Here is a 20,061-nt window from a genome sequence, read left to right on the forward strand (position 1 = left end):
ACACTCTCCCAAACTCATCCACCAAGCCTTGCAGCTCTCTTTCGTCTTCACTCAACAACACCGTATCATCTGCAAACAACAGTACAGGGAGTTTCCAAACACTACCCTCTCTCACCAGGGCTACTCAAGATCCATTACCCTACCTTGTACCTCTATTATTACCCCATCCACGTACAGATTGAACAACCATGGAGACATGACACATCCCTGTTTCAGCACAACCTTCAAACAGAAAAATTCACTTAGTTCACCATCCACACGCACTGCAGCATTAGCACCGTCATACATACTCTTCACAGCATTCAACAACTTCCCATCTACTCCATATATTCTTAATACTTTCCACAATCCTTGTCTATCCACCCTGTCATATGCTTTCTTCAAACCCATGAATGCCGCATACAACTTCTTTCCCTTCTCTAGAAACTTTTCCACTAAAGACCTAAGAATGAATATCTGATCTACACAACCTCTTCCCTTCCCAAAGCCTCCCTCTTCTTCTCCAACTAATTCCTCTGTTCTTTCTCTAACTCTGCCAATAAGTATCCTATCATACACTTTTCATACTACTCTACTCTAAGAAGACAAATGCTCCTATGATTACCACACACTTCCTTTTCCCCTTTTTCTTTGTACAAGGGAATAATTATACCTGACTTCCGGGACTCTACCTTCCTCCCAGGCCAGTCTGCACATCTTCCATATCCATTCTACTATTATCTCTTCCCCCATGCTTCAGCATTTCACCAAACACTTCATCAATTCCAAGGGCTTTCCCCAATTTAACTTTCTTCGTTGCTTCCACAACTTCTATCCTACTGATTTCTTCCTGTCTTCTCACCTCCCTCCTTCTCCCAGCCATTCCCCAGCCACTTATACTCACATTACTTCCATTCTCTATGTTCAACAATTCCTTAAAGTGTTCTCTCCATTTGCTCACTTTTCTCGCTTCTCCACTAGCAATCTACCATTTTTATCTTTCACTCCCCTGCTAACTTCACTGCCACCTTGTCTTACTCTCTTCACCTCTCTCCAGAACATTTTCTTACAGTCCCTTCACTTTACACTCAAATTCATTCCAAATTTCTCATCCATTCTCTTCTTGCTCTCTCTTACTAATCTTTTCACCTCCCTCTTCCTTTCTACATAAGTCTCTCTTCTGCCTCTCTCTTCCCTTCTACATATAACTCTCTCTTCTGTCTCTCAACTTCTTCCATGCCCCTATTTCTCATCCATTCATTGTATGCTTTCTTCTTTTGTGCCACAGCCTGTCTCACCTCTTCATTCCACCATGCTGTTCCTTGCACCCCCTTCCGTCTTCTCATAACCCCACACACTACATCACATGCTGCACATATTTCTCTGGTGAATATCTTGCACACACCTTCCACGTCCCCCATCTGCTCCAATTCAAATTTACCCAATCGTTCCTCCACTTCTCTCTTATATTCTGCTGAATCGGTAGAGAGGCGGCTTGCAGTCCTAATGGACCCAGGATCTAATCCCGGCTGGGGCAGGGAACTGTTTAAGGATTTGAATTTCCTAAAAAGCAGACTTTCCTCATCTACCAGATGACCCGCCGACATGTCGTAAAAATACCCCCGCTAATACCAGTACACCAGTCCTGTATGAGACAGCCCTAGCATGTATTCAATATGGACGGTGGGTGTTAGCACCAAAGTGGTGACACGTGGAGGTGTAGGAGGACTACTGGGCTTTGGGATAGGCCACTGCCCCCAAGAAATAGGCCCTGCGCCTTTGCCCAGAGTCGGGCATGTAAAAAAAAAAAAAAATCCTCTTGTAACCTTTCCACTCTCCTTGTTCCTACTCCTTCCTCCCGTCCTTCCCTTCTTCTATTTCTCCATCTTACTTGGATCTTGATTCTGGCCACCAACAAGTAGTTGTCAGAAAGTCCACTCCCCCAACCTCTATAAGCTCTTGCATCCATTACACATCTTTGCATCCTTTCATCTACACACACAGAATCAATCATTGCCTTCCATTCATTCAGTTCACTACCCACCCTTCTCATCACTTGCCATGTATACCTGTGGATCATTTTGTGCCTGAAGAGGGTATTGGCTATCACCAACCCCCTCCCGGCACAAATGTCCACTAACACGCTGCCATTCTCATCTATTTCAGCAGGCACACCCCACTCACCAACGATTCCATCCACCTTCACATTCCATACTTTACCATTCATATCACCAATCAAAAACACTCTCTCATTCCTTCCAAACTTTTCCATGCACACTTCCATATTAATCCAGAGCTCTTCTCTCTCTCTGCTTGCACGATCTTGCGTTGGTGCATACACGCACACAATCGCCCACATTTGTACTCCAACTTTCAATCTTACCCACACAATCCTTGAGCCAACTGATCCATACTCTCTTATGTTTTTCTTCCATCTTATACTCACAACAATACACACTCCTTCTTTTGCCTTCTCATTCTCACCTACTCCTCCACAAATACCCCGTCCATACTCCCATTCTCTCACTCTCTCTCCTCTCCATTCAATTTCAGTTACTCCACATACTTCCACTTTCACACCCTCAAGCACCTGGACAATCTCTCTGTCATTCACCTCATCATTTGCACCCCTTACATTCCATGTCGCGATCCGTACCATGTCCTTTGTCCAGTCCTTGGTTGTCATCTTTTGGTCAGTCCTTGTCCGAGGCTTCTTGTTCGTCTCTTCAGTTAGCTGTGTTCCGGGGAGGGGCACTAACCCTCTGCCAACCATTTTAGTTGCCTCATATGACAAGCAGGAATACTGGGGGATTATTCCTGAAAACCCCCTATCCCCAACCTTCCCTTGGCTACACCGGCTCAATCTGATTGGAGCACCTTAATTACCCACTAAACCACCAGGCACCATAATTTGGTTACATGGTTACCACCCAGTGTATTAAATGGTTTCCTAGTGTGCAGGAAACCATCTGGCTTGTCACTCAATGTAGAGTCACCCACAGACAGAATGAAGAGGAAAGAGTGAAGGAAACAAAGACAAAAGAGGGAGTGTAAAGTCACCCATACGCAGAAGGAGGATAGAATGAAGGAAAGACACAAGAGAAAGGCTGGAAGAAAGGAAAGGGCAGACACCCAAAGCAGCACTACATCCAGTGAGTGGATGGTGAGCGCCCCCACCTACCAAAATACAGTGGTTCCTCGTTTTTCGTTGCTTGGATGTTCTGCCAAAACCACGCGAAATGCGAAAGGTTAAAGTGTGAAGTTAAGAATCAATGGGAAAAATAGAGGAGCGTTCCGGTGGGACATGTACCTACACTATCAGAAAGTACTATAACACCAAACAGGCCCTACACTCCCATGACGCAGCCAACCCCACACCAGGCGCTAAGGGATCTGCACACATACACACACACACACACACGAGAGAGAGAGAGAGAGAGAGAGAGAGAAAGGGAATCTGCACACACACACACACACACGAGAGAAAGAGAGAGAGAGAGAGAGAGAGAAAGGGAATCTGCACACACACACACACACACACACACACACACGAGAGAAAGAGAGAAGGAGAGAGAGAGAGGTAAAAATGATCTGCGCACACACACACACAGACACGAGAGAGAGAGAGAGAGAGATAAAGGGAATCTGCACACACACACACACACACAATGAGACAAAAAGAGAGAGAGAGAAAGAGAAAGGGAATCTGCACACACACACATGAGAGAGAGAGAGAGAGTAAATAAAGAAATGGCAGAACATGCGTCCCTTGCACGAATGAGGAGATAGGGAGTGACAGCCGTCCCTCTTTTCTTTCTCATTGAGAGAGAGAGAGAAAGAGAGAATAAAATACAGGAATGGCACAACGTCCTTTCCTCCCTTGGAATGAATGAATGACATCCCTCTTGTCTTTCATTCTCCATTCCCACCATCCTCTAGCCCCATCACCTAGGCCGAAGCCCTCAAAGTCGAACTCAGGCTCCAGCACCTCCACTTCCTCTCTGTTCACTTCTCCTCCTTCATCCACCCCTGCTGGCAAGTCCAAGTCTTACAGAATAGCAGCCACATTCTGTCTCTCCTGAAAATATTGTGTGATCTGTGTGATCCGGGCTTGTCTCTTCTGTATATTTCTGTTGTAGACGGCCATCACTTGAGACTTCAGATCATTCAAGGTCAATAGGATGTTGGTATCCTCAGGCATGCGTCGTTGGCTGCCGGCTGGGAGCATCGAAATGTAGGGAACTTCGCGAAGTGTGAGACAACTCGGAAACTTTATTCTTACGCGAAAAACGAGGTGTTGAAGTAAAATGTGTCGAAATATGAGGAACCACTGTATATATATATATATATATATATATATATATATATATATATATATATATATACATATATATATATATATATATACATATATATATATATATATATACATATATATATATATATATATATATATATACATATATATATATATATATATATATACATATATATATATATATATATATATATATATATATATATATATATATGTTTGGGAGGAGGGGGAAAGCACCTTACAGAACATTGTACAACAGAGGTATCATTTCGATCCATTTATAAAGGCTCCAACATGCTTGCATTCATCAGCCTTGGTCACCTAATGGCGGCTCTCCATGCTGCTTGATCTCTCGCAGCCTCTTCATTCAGTACCATATCCCAGAGATAACACTTTATATCCTTGTTCCAGGTCTTTTTCGGTTTGCCTCTTGCAAACCTACCCCCAGTGTTAACACTTCTCAATTCTGCACCCAACTGTCATCCCCCATCCTTTCCATATGCCCAAACCATCTCTATCTACCTCACCTCATCACAACACCGATACATTCCAGTCCCATCCTTTGTCTTAACTCTTCCATCGTAAACCTAGCCCCCCCAGGCCTTGCATTCAAGGATGCACTGCACAGCCACCTAATCATTCTCATTTATGTACGTTTAAGCCTGTGAATATCCTCTTCCCTTACTGTCCAGGTCTCATTACCTTACAGCATTGCAATCCTCCTAGCACATGCTGCATACAAAGTTCCCTTAGCACAACGTAAGAGCCCTCTCACTGTCAGGAGAGGAAACAGCTCCCTGAACTTATTCCAACTGCTCCTTGCTCTAGCCAACAAGCTAGCCCCAGCCCCACCTCCAGCACATAACACGTCTCTCAAGTAGCAAAACTCTTCCACGTATTGAAGTGACTGACCAGCAAAATCACTTCTTTCATGCCTGACGATCTCCGCATGCTCTCCCCGACACACCGCATACATGAAATCAGCATTATCTCGCAGTCTCCCTCTAATTCCACTACATTTCTTATGCACCCAGTTATCACAAACACTGCAAAAAACAGAATTACTTCCCACGCCTTTGTGGTAAACTGCACATGGGCACTCTCCCTCTTCCTTGACAGTACCACCACCAATGCTACTGAGAAAAGAAATTATCATCATCATCATTATCATTTATAGGTACAGTAAGCTCCCAATTATCTGGCATAACGGAGCCAAAGGCCTGCCGGATACTGTCAAAATGCCAGGTTATGCAAAAGTACCCCCTACGGACTCCTAACCCCCCCAACCCTACGACACTTATCCACTGTCTAACCTAATGCTTTAAAACATCAAAAATCAGCTAACTGATGTCTGCAATAATAAAATACTGTAATGTACAGTTAAGTACATTGCAATTTCATGTATATCCTTGAAGCAATTTCATTTTGACGATGAGGATAATATCAGAGTCCCCCCAGCCGGGAGACCCATTTTCTTTCGCCTGGCAGTAATGTATAAACGCACGCATTGTTAACACTACAAATCATTGAAAAAGAGCTAAAAGATGTTTCTAATACTCAAAATACTGTATGTGCTGTGAAGTACCCTGTAATTTTCTGTACGGAAACACATTTCTTGTTGATGGTAGTGGTGGTGGTGATGTAAAGATATTATTGGAGAACACTGTACAATAATGCCCAAAATAAACAATGGAAACATCAAAAAAACAGAAAAACATCAATAAAATGAAGCATGCTTCACTGTACTGTACTGTACTGTGTACACCAGACTGTACTTTCAATCCATCCATCCATCCATCATCCAATCCTATGTTTCCCCATGAGGAGCATAAAAGTCCAAGGATTGGTCTTGACATTTAAGATGAGAGTGACCAGCCTCACTTACCCCTGAGTGGCATTACATGAGCAATAAACCCCAACCACCCCTTGGATATAAACCTGCACCGGCTCAATCCGACTGGAGCACCGTAATTACTCACTAAACCACCAGGCACCATAATTTGGCTAAATGGTTACCATCCAGCTTAGTAAATGGTTTCTTGGTGTACAGTAAATCATTTGGCTTGTCACTCAGTGCAGAGTCACCCACAAGCAGAGGGAGAGGGATAGCATGGAGGAAAGGCTGTACTTTCATCAATCGGAATCCTAGCAGATGACTCCACAACACAGAACAAAATAAAACTTTTGTCTCGTAGTAGCAAGGGCAAACCTCACTTGGGATGAAACAGTTATCTAAATGATTTTATATTTTGTTAATGATTCCTTTCCAGCATGATTATTTTGCTTAGTAAAATCAACACATTTTCATCAACTCTTCTTGTTTGGTAACATTCTAATTGACTTTTCTTTCCAATACACTTTCATCGGTGCCTAAGCAGAATCCAACAGTCACTTGTACAGCAAAGTAATGTACACTTCAGAACACTGTAAGTTGTACTTAGAAGCCCATGCATGAGGAGAGGAACGGCAAAGGTGAGGAATCCCATGGCGAGAGAGAAGGGGGGGCAAAAGAACAATGTCAGACCCACAGCAGCACTAGAAGGCCAGCCAGGTTTTGGAGGGAAAACCCATTGCAAAGTTGCCATTTCATAATAATAATGTTTGGATGAGACATAGCTCATTTGTATATTGGCACCATAGCAGAGGAGGAATACAATGGGGAGTAAGAGAACATCCACCCTCCCGCTGCCAGCCAATGAAAACTCTGCAATAGAATTCTCCCTCCCCTGCCTTAGCCAACCAAAACTCTTCCACTCCTTACCACTGCATCTCCACATCAACACCCTGTGAGCCACTAGGCCCACCAACAGTCAACTCTCCCTCCCCCTCTCCCTCCCTCACTTTCATATTACAGTACAGTATAACCCCATTCTTTTTGTGTACTATATTTATATTCTTTTCTTGTGATTATGGCTGGAGGTTTGGTGACAATAACTGTCTCATGCATGACAATAATGTACATTTAGATAGAAGAAAGGGCCTTTCATACCAGATAGTGTCAAAGATTTTATGCTTACTGACAGGTATAATTTTAATTCAGCCATTGGCTACACCAGATAATGTTGCATGCCAGGTGGTGCCAAGATGGACAATCGGGATTTGCTGTACACAGAATATTGTATTATAAATAAAGAAGTGCTTCTTAGAAAAAAAAAAAAAAAAAAAAAAAAAAAAAAAGCAGAATCTTGGACACTACAGTACCTGTTTCTTAAGTTCTTCCAGTGCACGGTCTGTCCTTAGTTCCTGTATGAAGGCAACAGTGGCCACAATCACGATGGCAAGTGTTATCACCACAGCATCATCCAGTTGGCCCATCACCAAAGACACCAGGGATGATGCCAGCAGAAGCAGAATTAACGGTTCCTTGAACTGAGTGTAGAAGTAACAGCTGATATTAGATTCTTCTCTTTACTGTAAATACACGAGTCTTTAGTGCTCATATTGTACAGCTTAGGCAGAGTTACTTAACGACAAAAGGTACATATCTTTACTGTAAATACAGTACATGGGTCTCTACATCTATCTATCTATCTATCTATTGCCAGACGCCTCAATCCCGTTCGAGGTGGCCACAAACAAATCGCCTCCACGTTGCCCTGTCCACCGCCATTTCACTGCCCTGCTCCCAACTCACACCCCCCTCTCTCATATACCTCTCCACTCCATCCCTCCATCTCATCCTCGGCCTCCCCCTTCCTCTTCCCCCCTCCATCTCACTCACATACACTCTCTTCGTCAGTCTTTCATCCTCCATCCACTCCACATGGCCAAACCACCTCAGTGTATTCCTCATAAAGCTTCCTATCACATCCACATACACACCACAATGCTCCTTTATATCCTCATTTTGTCAGCCTGTCTCTCCATATGACTCCACAGGCTCCTCTTAAATAACTACTTTCAACTGCTCTCATTCAACTTGTGTCCTTCCATCAATGTCCCAGCTTCACTTCCATACGTTAGAGTTGGTATCACAATACTGTCATGTAGTAACTTTTTCACTTCCATGCTCACTTCCCTGTTTCTTATCACTGCTTTCAAGGAACCAGCAACCTTTCTTCCCTGCTGTACCCTTTCAAGCACTTCACCCTCCAAACCTCCATCCTTACTCATCACACTACCCAAGTATTTAAACGTACTAACATATTCCAATTCCTCACCATCCAACCTCTCTGTACATTCACTGACTTCACCTCTCTCAAAGACCATCACTTTACTCTTCCCTACATTCACCTTTAGATTCCATTTCTTACACACTCTCCCCAACTCATCCACCAAGCCTTGCAGCTCCCCTTCGTCTTCACTCAAAAACACAGTATCATCTGCAAACAACAGTACAGGGAGTTTCCAAACACTACCCTCTCTCACCAGGGCCACTCCAACATCCATTATCCTACCCTGTACCTCTTTTATTACCCCATCCATGTACAGATTGAACAACCATGGAGACATGACGCATCCCTGTTTCAACCCAACCTTCAAAGAGAAAAATTCACTCAGTTCACCATCCACACGCACTGCAGCCTAAGCACCATCGTACATACTCTTCACATCAATCAACAACTTCCCATCTACTCCATATATTCTCAATACTTTCCACAATCCTTGTCTATCTACCCTGTCATATGCTTTCTCCAAATCTATGAAAGCTGCATACAACTTTTTTCCCTTCTCTAGAAATTTTTCCACTAAAGATCTAAGAATGAATATCTGATCTACACAACCTCATCCCTTCCTAAGCTTCCTTGTTCTTCTCCAACTAATTTCTCTGTTATTTCCCTGTCAATAAGTATCCTACCATACACTTTTCCTATTATACTAAGAAGACAAATACCCCTATGATTGCCACACACTTCTTTTTCCCCTTTTCCTTTGTACAAGGGAATAATTATACCTGACTTCCAATCCTCCGAAACTCTACCTTCCTCCCAGGCCAATCTACACATCTTCCACATCCATTCTACTATTATCTCTCCCCCATGCTTCAACATTTCACCACACACTCCATCAATTCCTAGGGCTTTCCCCAATTTAACTTTCTTCATTGCTTCCAAAACTTCTATCCTACTGATTTCTTCCTGTCTTCTCACCTCCCTCCTTCTCCCAGCCATTTCCCAGCCACTTATACTCGCATCACTTCCATCCTCTATGTTCAACAATTCCTTAAAGTATTCTCTCCATCTTCTCACTTTTTCTCCCTTCTCCACTAGTAATCTACCATTTTTATCTCTCACTCCCCTGCTAACTTCACTTCCACCCTGTCTTACTCTCTTCACCTCTTTCCAGAATATTTTCTTACAGTCCCTCCACTTTACACTCAAATTCCTTCCAAATTCCTCATCCACTCTCTTCTTACTCTCTCTTACTAATCTTTTTACCTCTTTCTTTCTACATATAACTCTCTCTTCCGCCTCTCAACTTCTTCCACGTCCCTATTTCTCATCCATTCATTGTATGCTTTCTTCTTTTGTGCCACAGCCTGTCTCACCTCTTCATTCCACCACACTGTTCCTTGCAATGTACGTATAAAAATTCCTCTATTGTATCCTCTGTATCTTTGTTCATTTTCTTCATATGTTTGAGTGGCTAAATAACTGATGAACAACTGCATACCAAATAACCATTCCCTATTTTACAATACATTAATTCTCCTTTAACCCCTTAACTCCTATGTTCCTTCTGAATGGACCTATCGACAGACTGTGGCGTTCCTTTTAAAATCAACAATTCTACGTCAAAAGTTGTGCCCTGTATTCTGCCCCAAGAACTTTGTGTATTCGTCCACTCACACTCGGGGTTGCTAGTTCATCATTTTAGCTTCCTGCTATGTCTGCATGAACACTAGCAGGCATGAATAAGTATGAAGGAAAGTGACAACATGGTACCCAGAGTGTTGGATTGGCTTATGTCTGGGAGACTGCTACCATGGCTTTCACACACCCGTCAACTTCTAGAAAAGTGACTCATAATTTGTTAATAACTGGAAGAAACTTGTATGTGTAAGTGAATAAAATATTTGGAAAATGAAAGTCTGATGTAAGCTATATAAATACAGTGAGTCCTTGATAAACGAAAACCCGAAGAACGAATTTCCGATGTTACGAAAGCGATGAATATAGGACAAATTCCACAATACGAAAGTATCTGTCTCGATGATATGAAATGTGATACAAAACGAAATACGAAAAATTCAAAATGGACGCTCGTTTGCGGCGAGGAAACAAACTAACCCCTCTCTGGTAAACAGTTTTTTGCGCGCTTCTCAGTTGAGTCCACGGTTTCGGGACAATTCGCCGTAAGGACAATTCCCCGTCATTTATTTACATGTCAGTTTATTTAGCAAGTATATCAGTTTTCACTCTCGTCGTAAATGCTATGACCAACTTTCCTAGCCCTGGGCTCCTATGCTCCTCATGGGGCGACGTAGGATTGGATGATGGATGGATGGATAGATCAGTTTTCAAGTTATATGAGTTATAAAGGTGATGGTGGTTTATTCTTTTTATAATACATGTAAAATATTGCATCAGATAGTTGGTATTAAAGGAAAAAAATATGATATATTGAAACGTTAATCAGGTGATGTACGGTTTCAATTCATCGTTTAACATACGACTACATATGAGACATTGGCATTTATATAAACGCCTAATAACCTCAAGTGAATGATCGACATATACTCTAAAATTATACGAATAATCTTCATATGACGTTTACATTCTCAGCTAATCAATCAATCTCGACCTACTGCATCCAAAAATTACAATAAAAATTACTGAAGACAGCTATGGGAGATGCCAGATTATAATTCAAAGTCAACTACAGAAAGGCAGAAGCAAGTTAATTATTGACTACAAGTGTAAATTATTAATACCATCCAAAGCCTATGCTGTTGATACTTCCCCAAGAAATTAGTTATTATAGTATTAATTATTTAATAATAAATATATTTATAGAATGACGGGGAACTGTCTTGGGTGCGAATTGTCCTGATGGCGAATCATCCATGTTTTGATGGCGATCGTAGCTTAAGTGCATGAGGATATTTTCGCAGCTCTACACCTTTTCGTACTGTTTAGACATGCCTCCCAAGTGCCATGCTTCATCTCTAGCATCGGGGTAGCCCACTGCAGAGAAGCAGCGGCACCGTAATCTAACTTTGGAGAGGAAATTGGAAATTACAAGATACCACGAGGAGGCGCAGGGAGTCTCGGAGATTGGGCATGCTTTAGGGCTTGCAGCTTCCTCCGTTGGGACTGTGACCGAGAAAAAGGAGATGTACAAAAAAATGGCCACCTTGTCCTCGACATCTACAGGTATTACTTACCTCTACAGGTATTACTTCAAAACAGGAAGGGTAAAGTTTAGGTGGGGGGTCCGAGGGGGTCCTGGGACGCATCCACCCCTTTCTATGTTTATTTCAATGGGGAAAATTGTTCCAATATACGAAATTTCAAATTACGAAAGTTTTTTTCAGTCCCTATCCCTTTCATTTATCACGGACACACTGTATATATCATTGAAGTTAGCACTGTTTTTCACTGTTCAATATATCAATCATTTCCTGTGGCACCCAACGGGATGCATAAGGCCTCAATGAACTCTCCACACTGTTTTATTTTATAATGTCTGTAAAGTAATGATACTGACGTGCTAAGCAGCACATACACCACTGTGCAAATCCAAGTGATGCGCATAGTAGTGCGTGGTAGTGAAGTGAAGGGGTGGGCCATGGCGGAGGTCACTGAGGATGACGGATAGCAACAGCAATGCACAAAAACACCAAAGGTGACGTTGCTTCCACTTACCTCTACAACAATGTAGGAGTATCTACAGTAGACATTCACTGAAGTGCTCATAGGTAAACAGAAGAGTTTAGCTTTCTTGTGCATGTATGTTTTTATTTTTTAATCTCGTATAGAGGAATTGAAAAATGTGAGTACGTTTAAGTACTTGGGTAGTGTGATGAGTAAGGATGGAGGTTTGGAGGGTGAAGTGCTCGAAAGGGTACAGCAGGGAAGAAAAGTTGCTGGTTCTTTGAAAGCAGTGATAAGAAACAGGGAAGTGAGCATGGAAGTGAAAAAGTTACTGCATGACAGTATTGTGATACCAACTCTAACGTACGGAAGTGAAGCTTGGACATTGTTGGAAGGACACAAGTCAAGAGTGAGAGCAGTGGAAATGAGTTATTTAAGAGGAGCCTGTGGAGTCACGTGGAAAGACAGGCTGACGAATGAAGATATAAAGGAGCGTTGTGGTGTGGATGTGGATGTGATAGGAAGCGTTATGAGGAACACACTGAGGTGGTTTGGCCATGTGGAGAGGATGGAGGGTGAAAGACTGACGAAGAGAGTGTATGTGAGTGAGGTGGAGGGGGGAAGAGGGAGGGGGAGGCCGAGGATGAGATGGAGGGATGGGGTGGAGAGGTATATGAGAGAGGGGTGTGTGAGTTGGGAGCAGGGCAGAGAAATGGCGGGGGACAGGGCGACTTGGAGGCGATTCGTTTGTGGCCACCCCAAACGGGATTGAGGCGTCTGGCAATGGATGGATGGATGGATAATATGAAAGTTACTGAAGAGAAAATGGGAAACTTTTGGGTGGACTGCTGCAACAGGGGTCTCACTTTCGTCACCTTAGCCGCAGTGAAGGGGTTAACCCTTTAACCGCGGGCTTGATTTGCTTTTTCTTGCAGCACCCGCGGGCATATTCGCTCTCCGACAGACTCTCTAAAAATATTTGCCAAAAATCAGTTATTAGTCATAGAATATTAAAATCAAATATGCTTATGGCACATACCTTCAGCTTTCTCCAGGGGTGTTTGTTGAGCCTTCGTCGAGTACCGTAGGACTTGTGGAGACCTCTGAAGTTGGGTAACGAAGTCTCCACTTTACACTTCCCGACAACCCATTATATGATTACCACGGCCTGGTATTATCACAAGAAACACTATTCTATGATTCTCAAATAGTTTGGAATCCATATTCCAAAAAAAAAAACACTGTGAAAGCAATGAAAATTACGAGGGCGTATGACCTTCCCACTTGCGCTAGTTTGCCGCTGGTGTTGTCATTTATTATTCATAAAAACACTCAAAGTTTATATTTCTATTACTATATAACACTTATATATATCTACAGTCTTTATCCATAAGTTTCCTTCAGTAATAGTAGTTTATTGTCACTGTAGGCATTCAATTTCTTTCAGTAAAATACGTAGCATTCACTTTCTCGTCCTGTATACTAGCGAACGAGTGCACGTGAGGTGTTGTCAGGTGATAATTAGCCAATTCCAGGTGTATGGCACTCTCATTTACCTTATTTCTTTTTGGTATATATTATTTGGTATAAGAATAGGGCATAGAGCTTATTTCAATGGATGAAATCAGTGGAAAATTCCAGAGAACATTTACTTAGTGTAGCACGGCCGGGCAGGCGAGAGGAGAGGGTAATGGAGGGAAGGTAGGGAGGGGAGTCAAGAACGGGGAGAAATGGCTAAATTGTCAACAATGGATGGGAGTACTGATGAGATTAGGAGTGCTGACTAGTGTTGGACATTGGCAGTACTGATAGATGATACAAGCTACCACTTGAAAGCCCAGGGGAATTCAAAATAACACAGAATCGCAAAAGTGACGCCCCGCGGTATGATCCCTTGCTCCCAAGTGTCACGAAAGTGATGCCCCACGGTTAAGGGGTCAAGGCATTTTTGCAACACATTTTTTCCCTATAATGTTACCACTGAAAATACTGTAGGCACAAACATAGTTCATTATTAAGATGTCTGAATGGGCAGGGGAAGGTTCAGTTTGATATGCAGCAAGTCAGTAGCATTTCATTAAATAAATAACTTACTAAATCACACATTGTGTTACATGATGAATTACTGTACTTCTCAATTAAAATATTCTTGTGTCTCACCTGCCCTAGGTATTTCTTCCAAAGTGGGTCATCTGGTGCCTCGGAGAACTCGTTGTATCCAACAATCTGCCGCCGCGTGAGAACTTCTCGTGATGATAGGCCTGTACCTGGATCTGTAGTCAGCAGACGAGCCACCTCCTCCCATGGCAGCCCGCCCGCCTCACGTCCACTAACCCACATCCCACCCAACCCCGCCTCCTCCTTCACCACACTGCTCCCTTCAGATGTGGATGATGAGGCCGGCAAGAGCCCAATCTCTTCCTGGGAGAATATTGACTTTGCATGAGTTGTGATATAAAGACTGGCAAAATGGTCCCCACTTTCATAAGTTAAAGATGTTTCCTAGTACCTTTTCCTTTCCAGTACAGGAATATTTCTTTACTCGTACAATAATGTACTGGTATAGCAAGAAATATTTTCATTTATGTATGCAATCTGTCAACATGAAACCATCCATCATCCAATCCGATGTCGTCCAATGAGGAGCATAGGAACCCTGGGGCCAGGCAAGTTGGTCCTGGCATTTAAGATGAGAGTGACCTGCCTCATTCATCTCTGAGTGGCATTACATGAGCAATAAACCCCAATCACCCCTTGGATATAAATCTACACCTGCTCAATCCGACTGGAGCTCCTCAATTACCCACTAAGCCACCGGGCGCCATAATTTGGTTATATGGTTACCACCCAGCACAGTAAATGGTTTCCTGGTGTACAGGAAACCATTTGGCTTGTCACTCAGTGTAGAGTCACCCATAGGCAGAAGGAAGAGGAAGGAATGAAGGACAGAATGACAGAAGAGGGAGTGTAAAGTCAACCATAGGCAGAAGAAAGAGGAAAGAATGAAGGAAAGAAAGACAGAAGAGGAAGGAAAGAAAAGAGGAAAGGGCAGACACCCAAAGCAGCACTACACAGAGTGAGTGGATACAAAATAAACAATGTACAAGAGAATAATACATCATTTTATGCAAAAGCAAATTGATGAGGAAGAAATGCTAGAAAGCCTTCACGGCTTACTACACTGTACTGAAATACTTTAAAGTGAGTACCATGTACTGAAATTAGTGAACACAAAAACAAAGAGTTGTTTAAATAAATAATGGTTTAACAGTGTAGGAAGAGTATTTATAACAGTTCTTTGTTAAACAGGTGTGCAAGAGTTCATGTGCTTTTGGTGGGCATCTGAGAACTTGTACAAACGCCTAGGCCCCATTTTGTGCTGGCGCTCCGTTTAAAAGGCAATCACATTTCTGAAATAATAGCAGTAAAATATCAACATGAAATAATGTGCTCTACAGTTCTTGCTGTGTTACACTATATACAGTACATCATTATTACAACAGCCACTAGGGGCAGTTCTCTTTTAAGTACAGGTACTTTTCCTTCATTCTTGACCTGTTTTTTGCTGTGTTCCCAACCAATAACCATGGTTGCACTGCTATCAATGTACTTGATTTGTAAGTTCTCCCAATTTACAGCAGGAAATACACACAAAATGTTGATATTTTAGAATTTATCCTTTACTTAAAAAGGGGACTGCCTATGATATATAATACAGTATGACAGAAAAGCTAAACCATTCCCAATACATTCCTTTAGTCTTCACCTTTCACTGACACAAACTGCAACTATCCTGGCAGAGTATGGCCATGCAATGCAAACTATGGAAGAACAACACACACTATTGAAGCATGCTGGCTGGGAAACATGACATGAAGGAATGAGGCCTTAAACTTAAAATTTTATAATGTACCTTTTCACAATGCAGTATATACAGTAGTATAGCATGTCTGAGCTGCGTAATGCTGAATGCTGTGGCAATAAGAAATTTAATGCATGAACCTGAAACAGAAAATATGAAAAAGGGAAAAAAGGAAAAGTTATTCCAAGGTAGATAAGGTGTGGAGTGAAACTCAGTCTTTAGGCTATAAACTGAATCTGATGCACTAGAAAACAATACTCAACAGAAAATCGACACAAATTACACATTCCCATATAACATAAAAGCATAATCAATATGCAGTTAGCAAGGCAAAATTTGGCAAATAGCATGATAATGCTTATACATGTGTTTCTAATGTAAGAGCACAGAATGGCAAACAAAAGACAGTATCAGAAGCTATATAAGTATAACTGATTCACTGTACCACATTAGAAACTACAGTACAACATTTTTATTAAATACCTATCACATGGATATCTTGCAATCACACAAATGCTGTCATAATTTAAAAATAATAATGATAAAAATAATAATAATAATAGCTGCAAAATAATAAAAATAATTAGTGGTAGGTGGGGGCGCTCACCATCCACTCACTCGATGTAGTATTGCTTTGGGTGTCTGCCCTTTCCTCTCTTCCTTCCTTCCTCTTTTGTCTTTCTTTCCTTTTCTGTCTACAGGTGACTTTACACTCCCTCTTCTGTCTTTCTTTCCTTCACTCTTTCCTCTTCCTTCTGCCTTTGGGTGACTCTACACTGAGTAACAAGCCAAATGGTTTCCTGTACACCAAGAATCCATTTACTATGCTGGGCAGTAACCATATAACCATAATTATGGTGCCTGGTGTTTAGTGGGTAATTAAGACACTTCAATCGGCTTGAGCTGGTGCAGGTTTATATCCAAGAGGCGGTTGGGTTTATTGCTCATGTAATCCCACTCAGGGATGAGTGAGGCTGGTCACTCTCATCTTAATTAAATGTCAGGACCAACTTCCCTAGTCCCAGGCTCCTATGTTCCTAATGAGGCAGCACAGGATTGGATGATGGATGGATGGATGGATAATAATAGTAGTAGTAGTAATAATAATAATAATAATAATAATAATAATAATAATAATACAGTAAAAGTCCTCCAATTCGATCACCAATAATCCGAATATACCAATACTCCAAATTATTCAGGGAAAAATTTTTCGAGTTTTTCCGGACTCTTAACATATTATTCTAAGCTCTATCTAAGGATTTATCTGGCTTAGACTTGCTCTTGGACTTGGATGTACCTGCCTGCAATTATTCATCTAAACTTCTATGCATATCTGGTGAGTAAAACAATAACCCATATAATTTTACATGTTTATTTAATGATCACATACATATTTCTAATGTTTTCAGAGGTCTCTCCCAACAGCCCGAAAAAAACAATAGTCCGAAACACCCTCAGTTCCCTGTCATTCGGATTACAGGACTTTTACTGTAGTAATAATAATACCAGTAATAATAATAAAAATAATAATAATAATAATAATAATAATAATAATTAATAATATTAATAATAATAATAATAATAATATTAATAATAATAATAATAATAATAATAATAATAATAATATTGTTATTATTATCATTATTATTAATACTGAAATAATAATTAATATAATGTCTGTACATACAGTGATGCCTCTGACTTAATGTAACAAAACTAATCTGCAGTACAGGACTACTGCCTTTTACAATCCTAAAAAAAAAAAATTACCAATCACATAACCCTTGCTGAACTGCAGACCTCATATGAGGCACAGTGAAGGTCTGTTCGGGCCAAGCTGCAACTCTCATTTGTGGTACAGTTTACAAAACAGACTTAGGGAAGGTGTACCGGTACTACCTTCCAAGGAATCAACCTTGCAGGCGTTAAAGGTACAGCAACATCTAGTACGTTATTCATAGCAAAAGATTAACTGCACTGAAAGCAATCAACAGCATTACTTGCCAGAGAACAAGGATGCCACCAACACTTGACATTGCATGTCAAGTCATATCTGGTGCATTCTGAAGCAAGGTCATCTTTCTATCAATACAAGAAAAAAAAAAAAGGCAACTTAAAAATACAGTAATACCTCAATACATGATACCTCTAGATGTGATACCCCGGCTTAACGATAAAGGTAGAAATATCGCCATACCCTGCCCAACAATGGCCAAACCCCAGTTTAATAATGGGTTTTTATATTTTTTTACCAATTTTGTTGTTTTAGACTAAAATTGTGTGTTTAGGTTGATTTATAAACTGTTTTTAGAATTGATTAATGTGTTTTAGCCACTGGTGAGGTGAACACTGTCATTCTGGGGTACAGTTTGCTAAGCTTGATTATTTCCAGACTTACATTTGACGACTGTCAGACTTTATTTGTTGATTTTAGTGCATCATTTACATGTGTTTGGCTTATGTTAGCTTCCCTGACAGCTGTTAGGCTATTTAGATTGGGTTTAAACTTGTTTTTGGGCTCATCTGGGTGAGTTTTATTCTTGGTTTGGGGGTACATCCAAGGCTAGTAAACGCTCTACATTATTTGCAGTACCCTGATATACGATACCTCACCTAACGATGGGGTTTTACCTAACCAATTACATCATTAAACCAGGATATGCCTGTAATAAGGAATTAACTACTTAAGCACTCTCCAAGCTTATACTATCTGCAATGAATGGAAGTCTTGCAACTAAAAAATACATGTATGTACAGTAATGTGACAGCTAACACAAACACAACTGAACTGATAAGGCAAGCATATATAGATGTAATATCATAATAGGACTCATTCCTAGTAGTAGCAATATAGAAGATTCTACTACAGTGTGCTGTTGTTATTGTTGCTGTTGATGCTTTTGCAACCCCAGGTTCACCTGAATGTGTTCCTGGCAAACTACAGAATGAATCTGTCTTCTGCAATGCACCATACTCCTTAGAGAGAACAGGAATGGAGATGAGCGACATTTGTATAACCAGGAAGCAGAGGCACTTGGCCATATTGCTGCCACTACAGGAGGCGGTCCCTCATCTGCACCAACAACTGTGAGCTAAGGTCCCTTACTAACTCCTTCAACCCCATGACATTTTTGGAGTTTTGTTCATGCTACCTGTGAATGATTACTCTTAGCTTGAATGTGGGTCCCTGAACTGAATAAGGTAATGGAGAATAAACCTAACTGCCCAGTGCTAAATGGCACTTATAGCGCATAAAATCATCTGTAAGTAGCAAGAATAAGAAGAAAAATGTCACCAGAATAAAGGGTTTCATTCTTATAATAATCATGGAGTCTTAATACTCTGATGAAACTTTTTTCACTGCAGTGTGTGTGTGTGTGTGTGTGTGTGTGTGTGTGTGTGTGTGTGTGTGTGTGTGTGTGTGTGTGTGTGTAATATAGAGAGAGAGAGAGAGAGAGAGAGAGAGAGAGAGAGAGAGAGACAGACAGACAGACAGAGACAGACAGACAGACAGACAGACAGAGATGGTTTCCTATACACCTGGAAACCATTTACTATGCTAGGTGGTAACCCTAACACCAAATTATAGTGCCTGGAGGTTTAGTGGGTAATTAAGGCACTCCAAATGGACTGAGCCAGAGCAGGTTCATATCCAACAGGTGGTCGGGGTTTATTGCTCACGTAATGCCACTCAGGGATGAGTGAGGCTTGTCACTCTCATCTTAAATGTCTGGTCCAACTTGCCTAGCCCTAGGCTCCTATGCTCCTCATGGGGCAACAGGATTGGATGATGGATGGATATATATATATATATATATATATATATATATATATATATATATAAATACACACACACACACACACACACACACACACACAGTAAAAGTCCTGTAATCTGAATCGCACGGGACTGAGGGTCTTTCGGACTTTTGTTTTTTTTGGACTATTGGGTGGGCCCTTTGAAAACATTAGAAATATGTACATGATCATTAAATAAACACTTAAAATGATATGGGTTATTGTTTTACTCACCAGAAATACATTGAAGTTTAGATGAATAATGGCAGGCAAGTTCATCCAAGTCCAAGGGCAAGTCCAAACCAGATAAATCCTTAAAGACCAGAAAAAAAAAAAAAAAAAAA

At 41.2% G+C, this 20,061-nt stretch overlaps 1 long non-coding RNA gene across 1 annotated transcript in view; it reads right to left on the reverse strand.

Annotated features, from left to right (window-relative positions):
• Positions 1–14,398: 14,398 nt before the first annotated feature.
• LOC145403206 (uncharacterized) overlaps positions 14,399–20,061 on the reverse strand; it is a 59,113-nt gene continuing 53,450 nt past the window's right edge. Inside the window, exon 3 of the long non-coding RNA XR_013897946.1 lies at positions 14,399–14,475. This is a non-coding gene — a long non-coding RNA (uncharacterized LOC145403206). The remainder of the gene's footprint in view (positions 14,476–20,061) is intronic.

This window comes from Coenobita brevimanus, chromosome 60 (assembly GCF_032717465.1).
Source record: "Coenobita brevimanus isolate Jiangsu-jjx chromosome 60, ASM3271746v2, whole genome shotgun sequence".
Taxonomy (NCBI): Eukaryota; Metazoa; Arthropoda; class Malacostraca; order Decapoda; family Coenobitidae; genus Coenobita; species Coenobita brevimanus.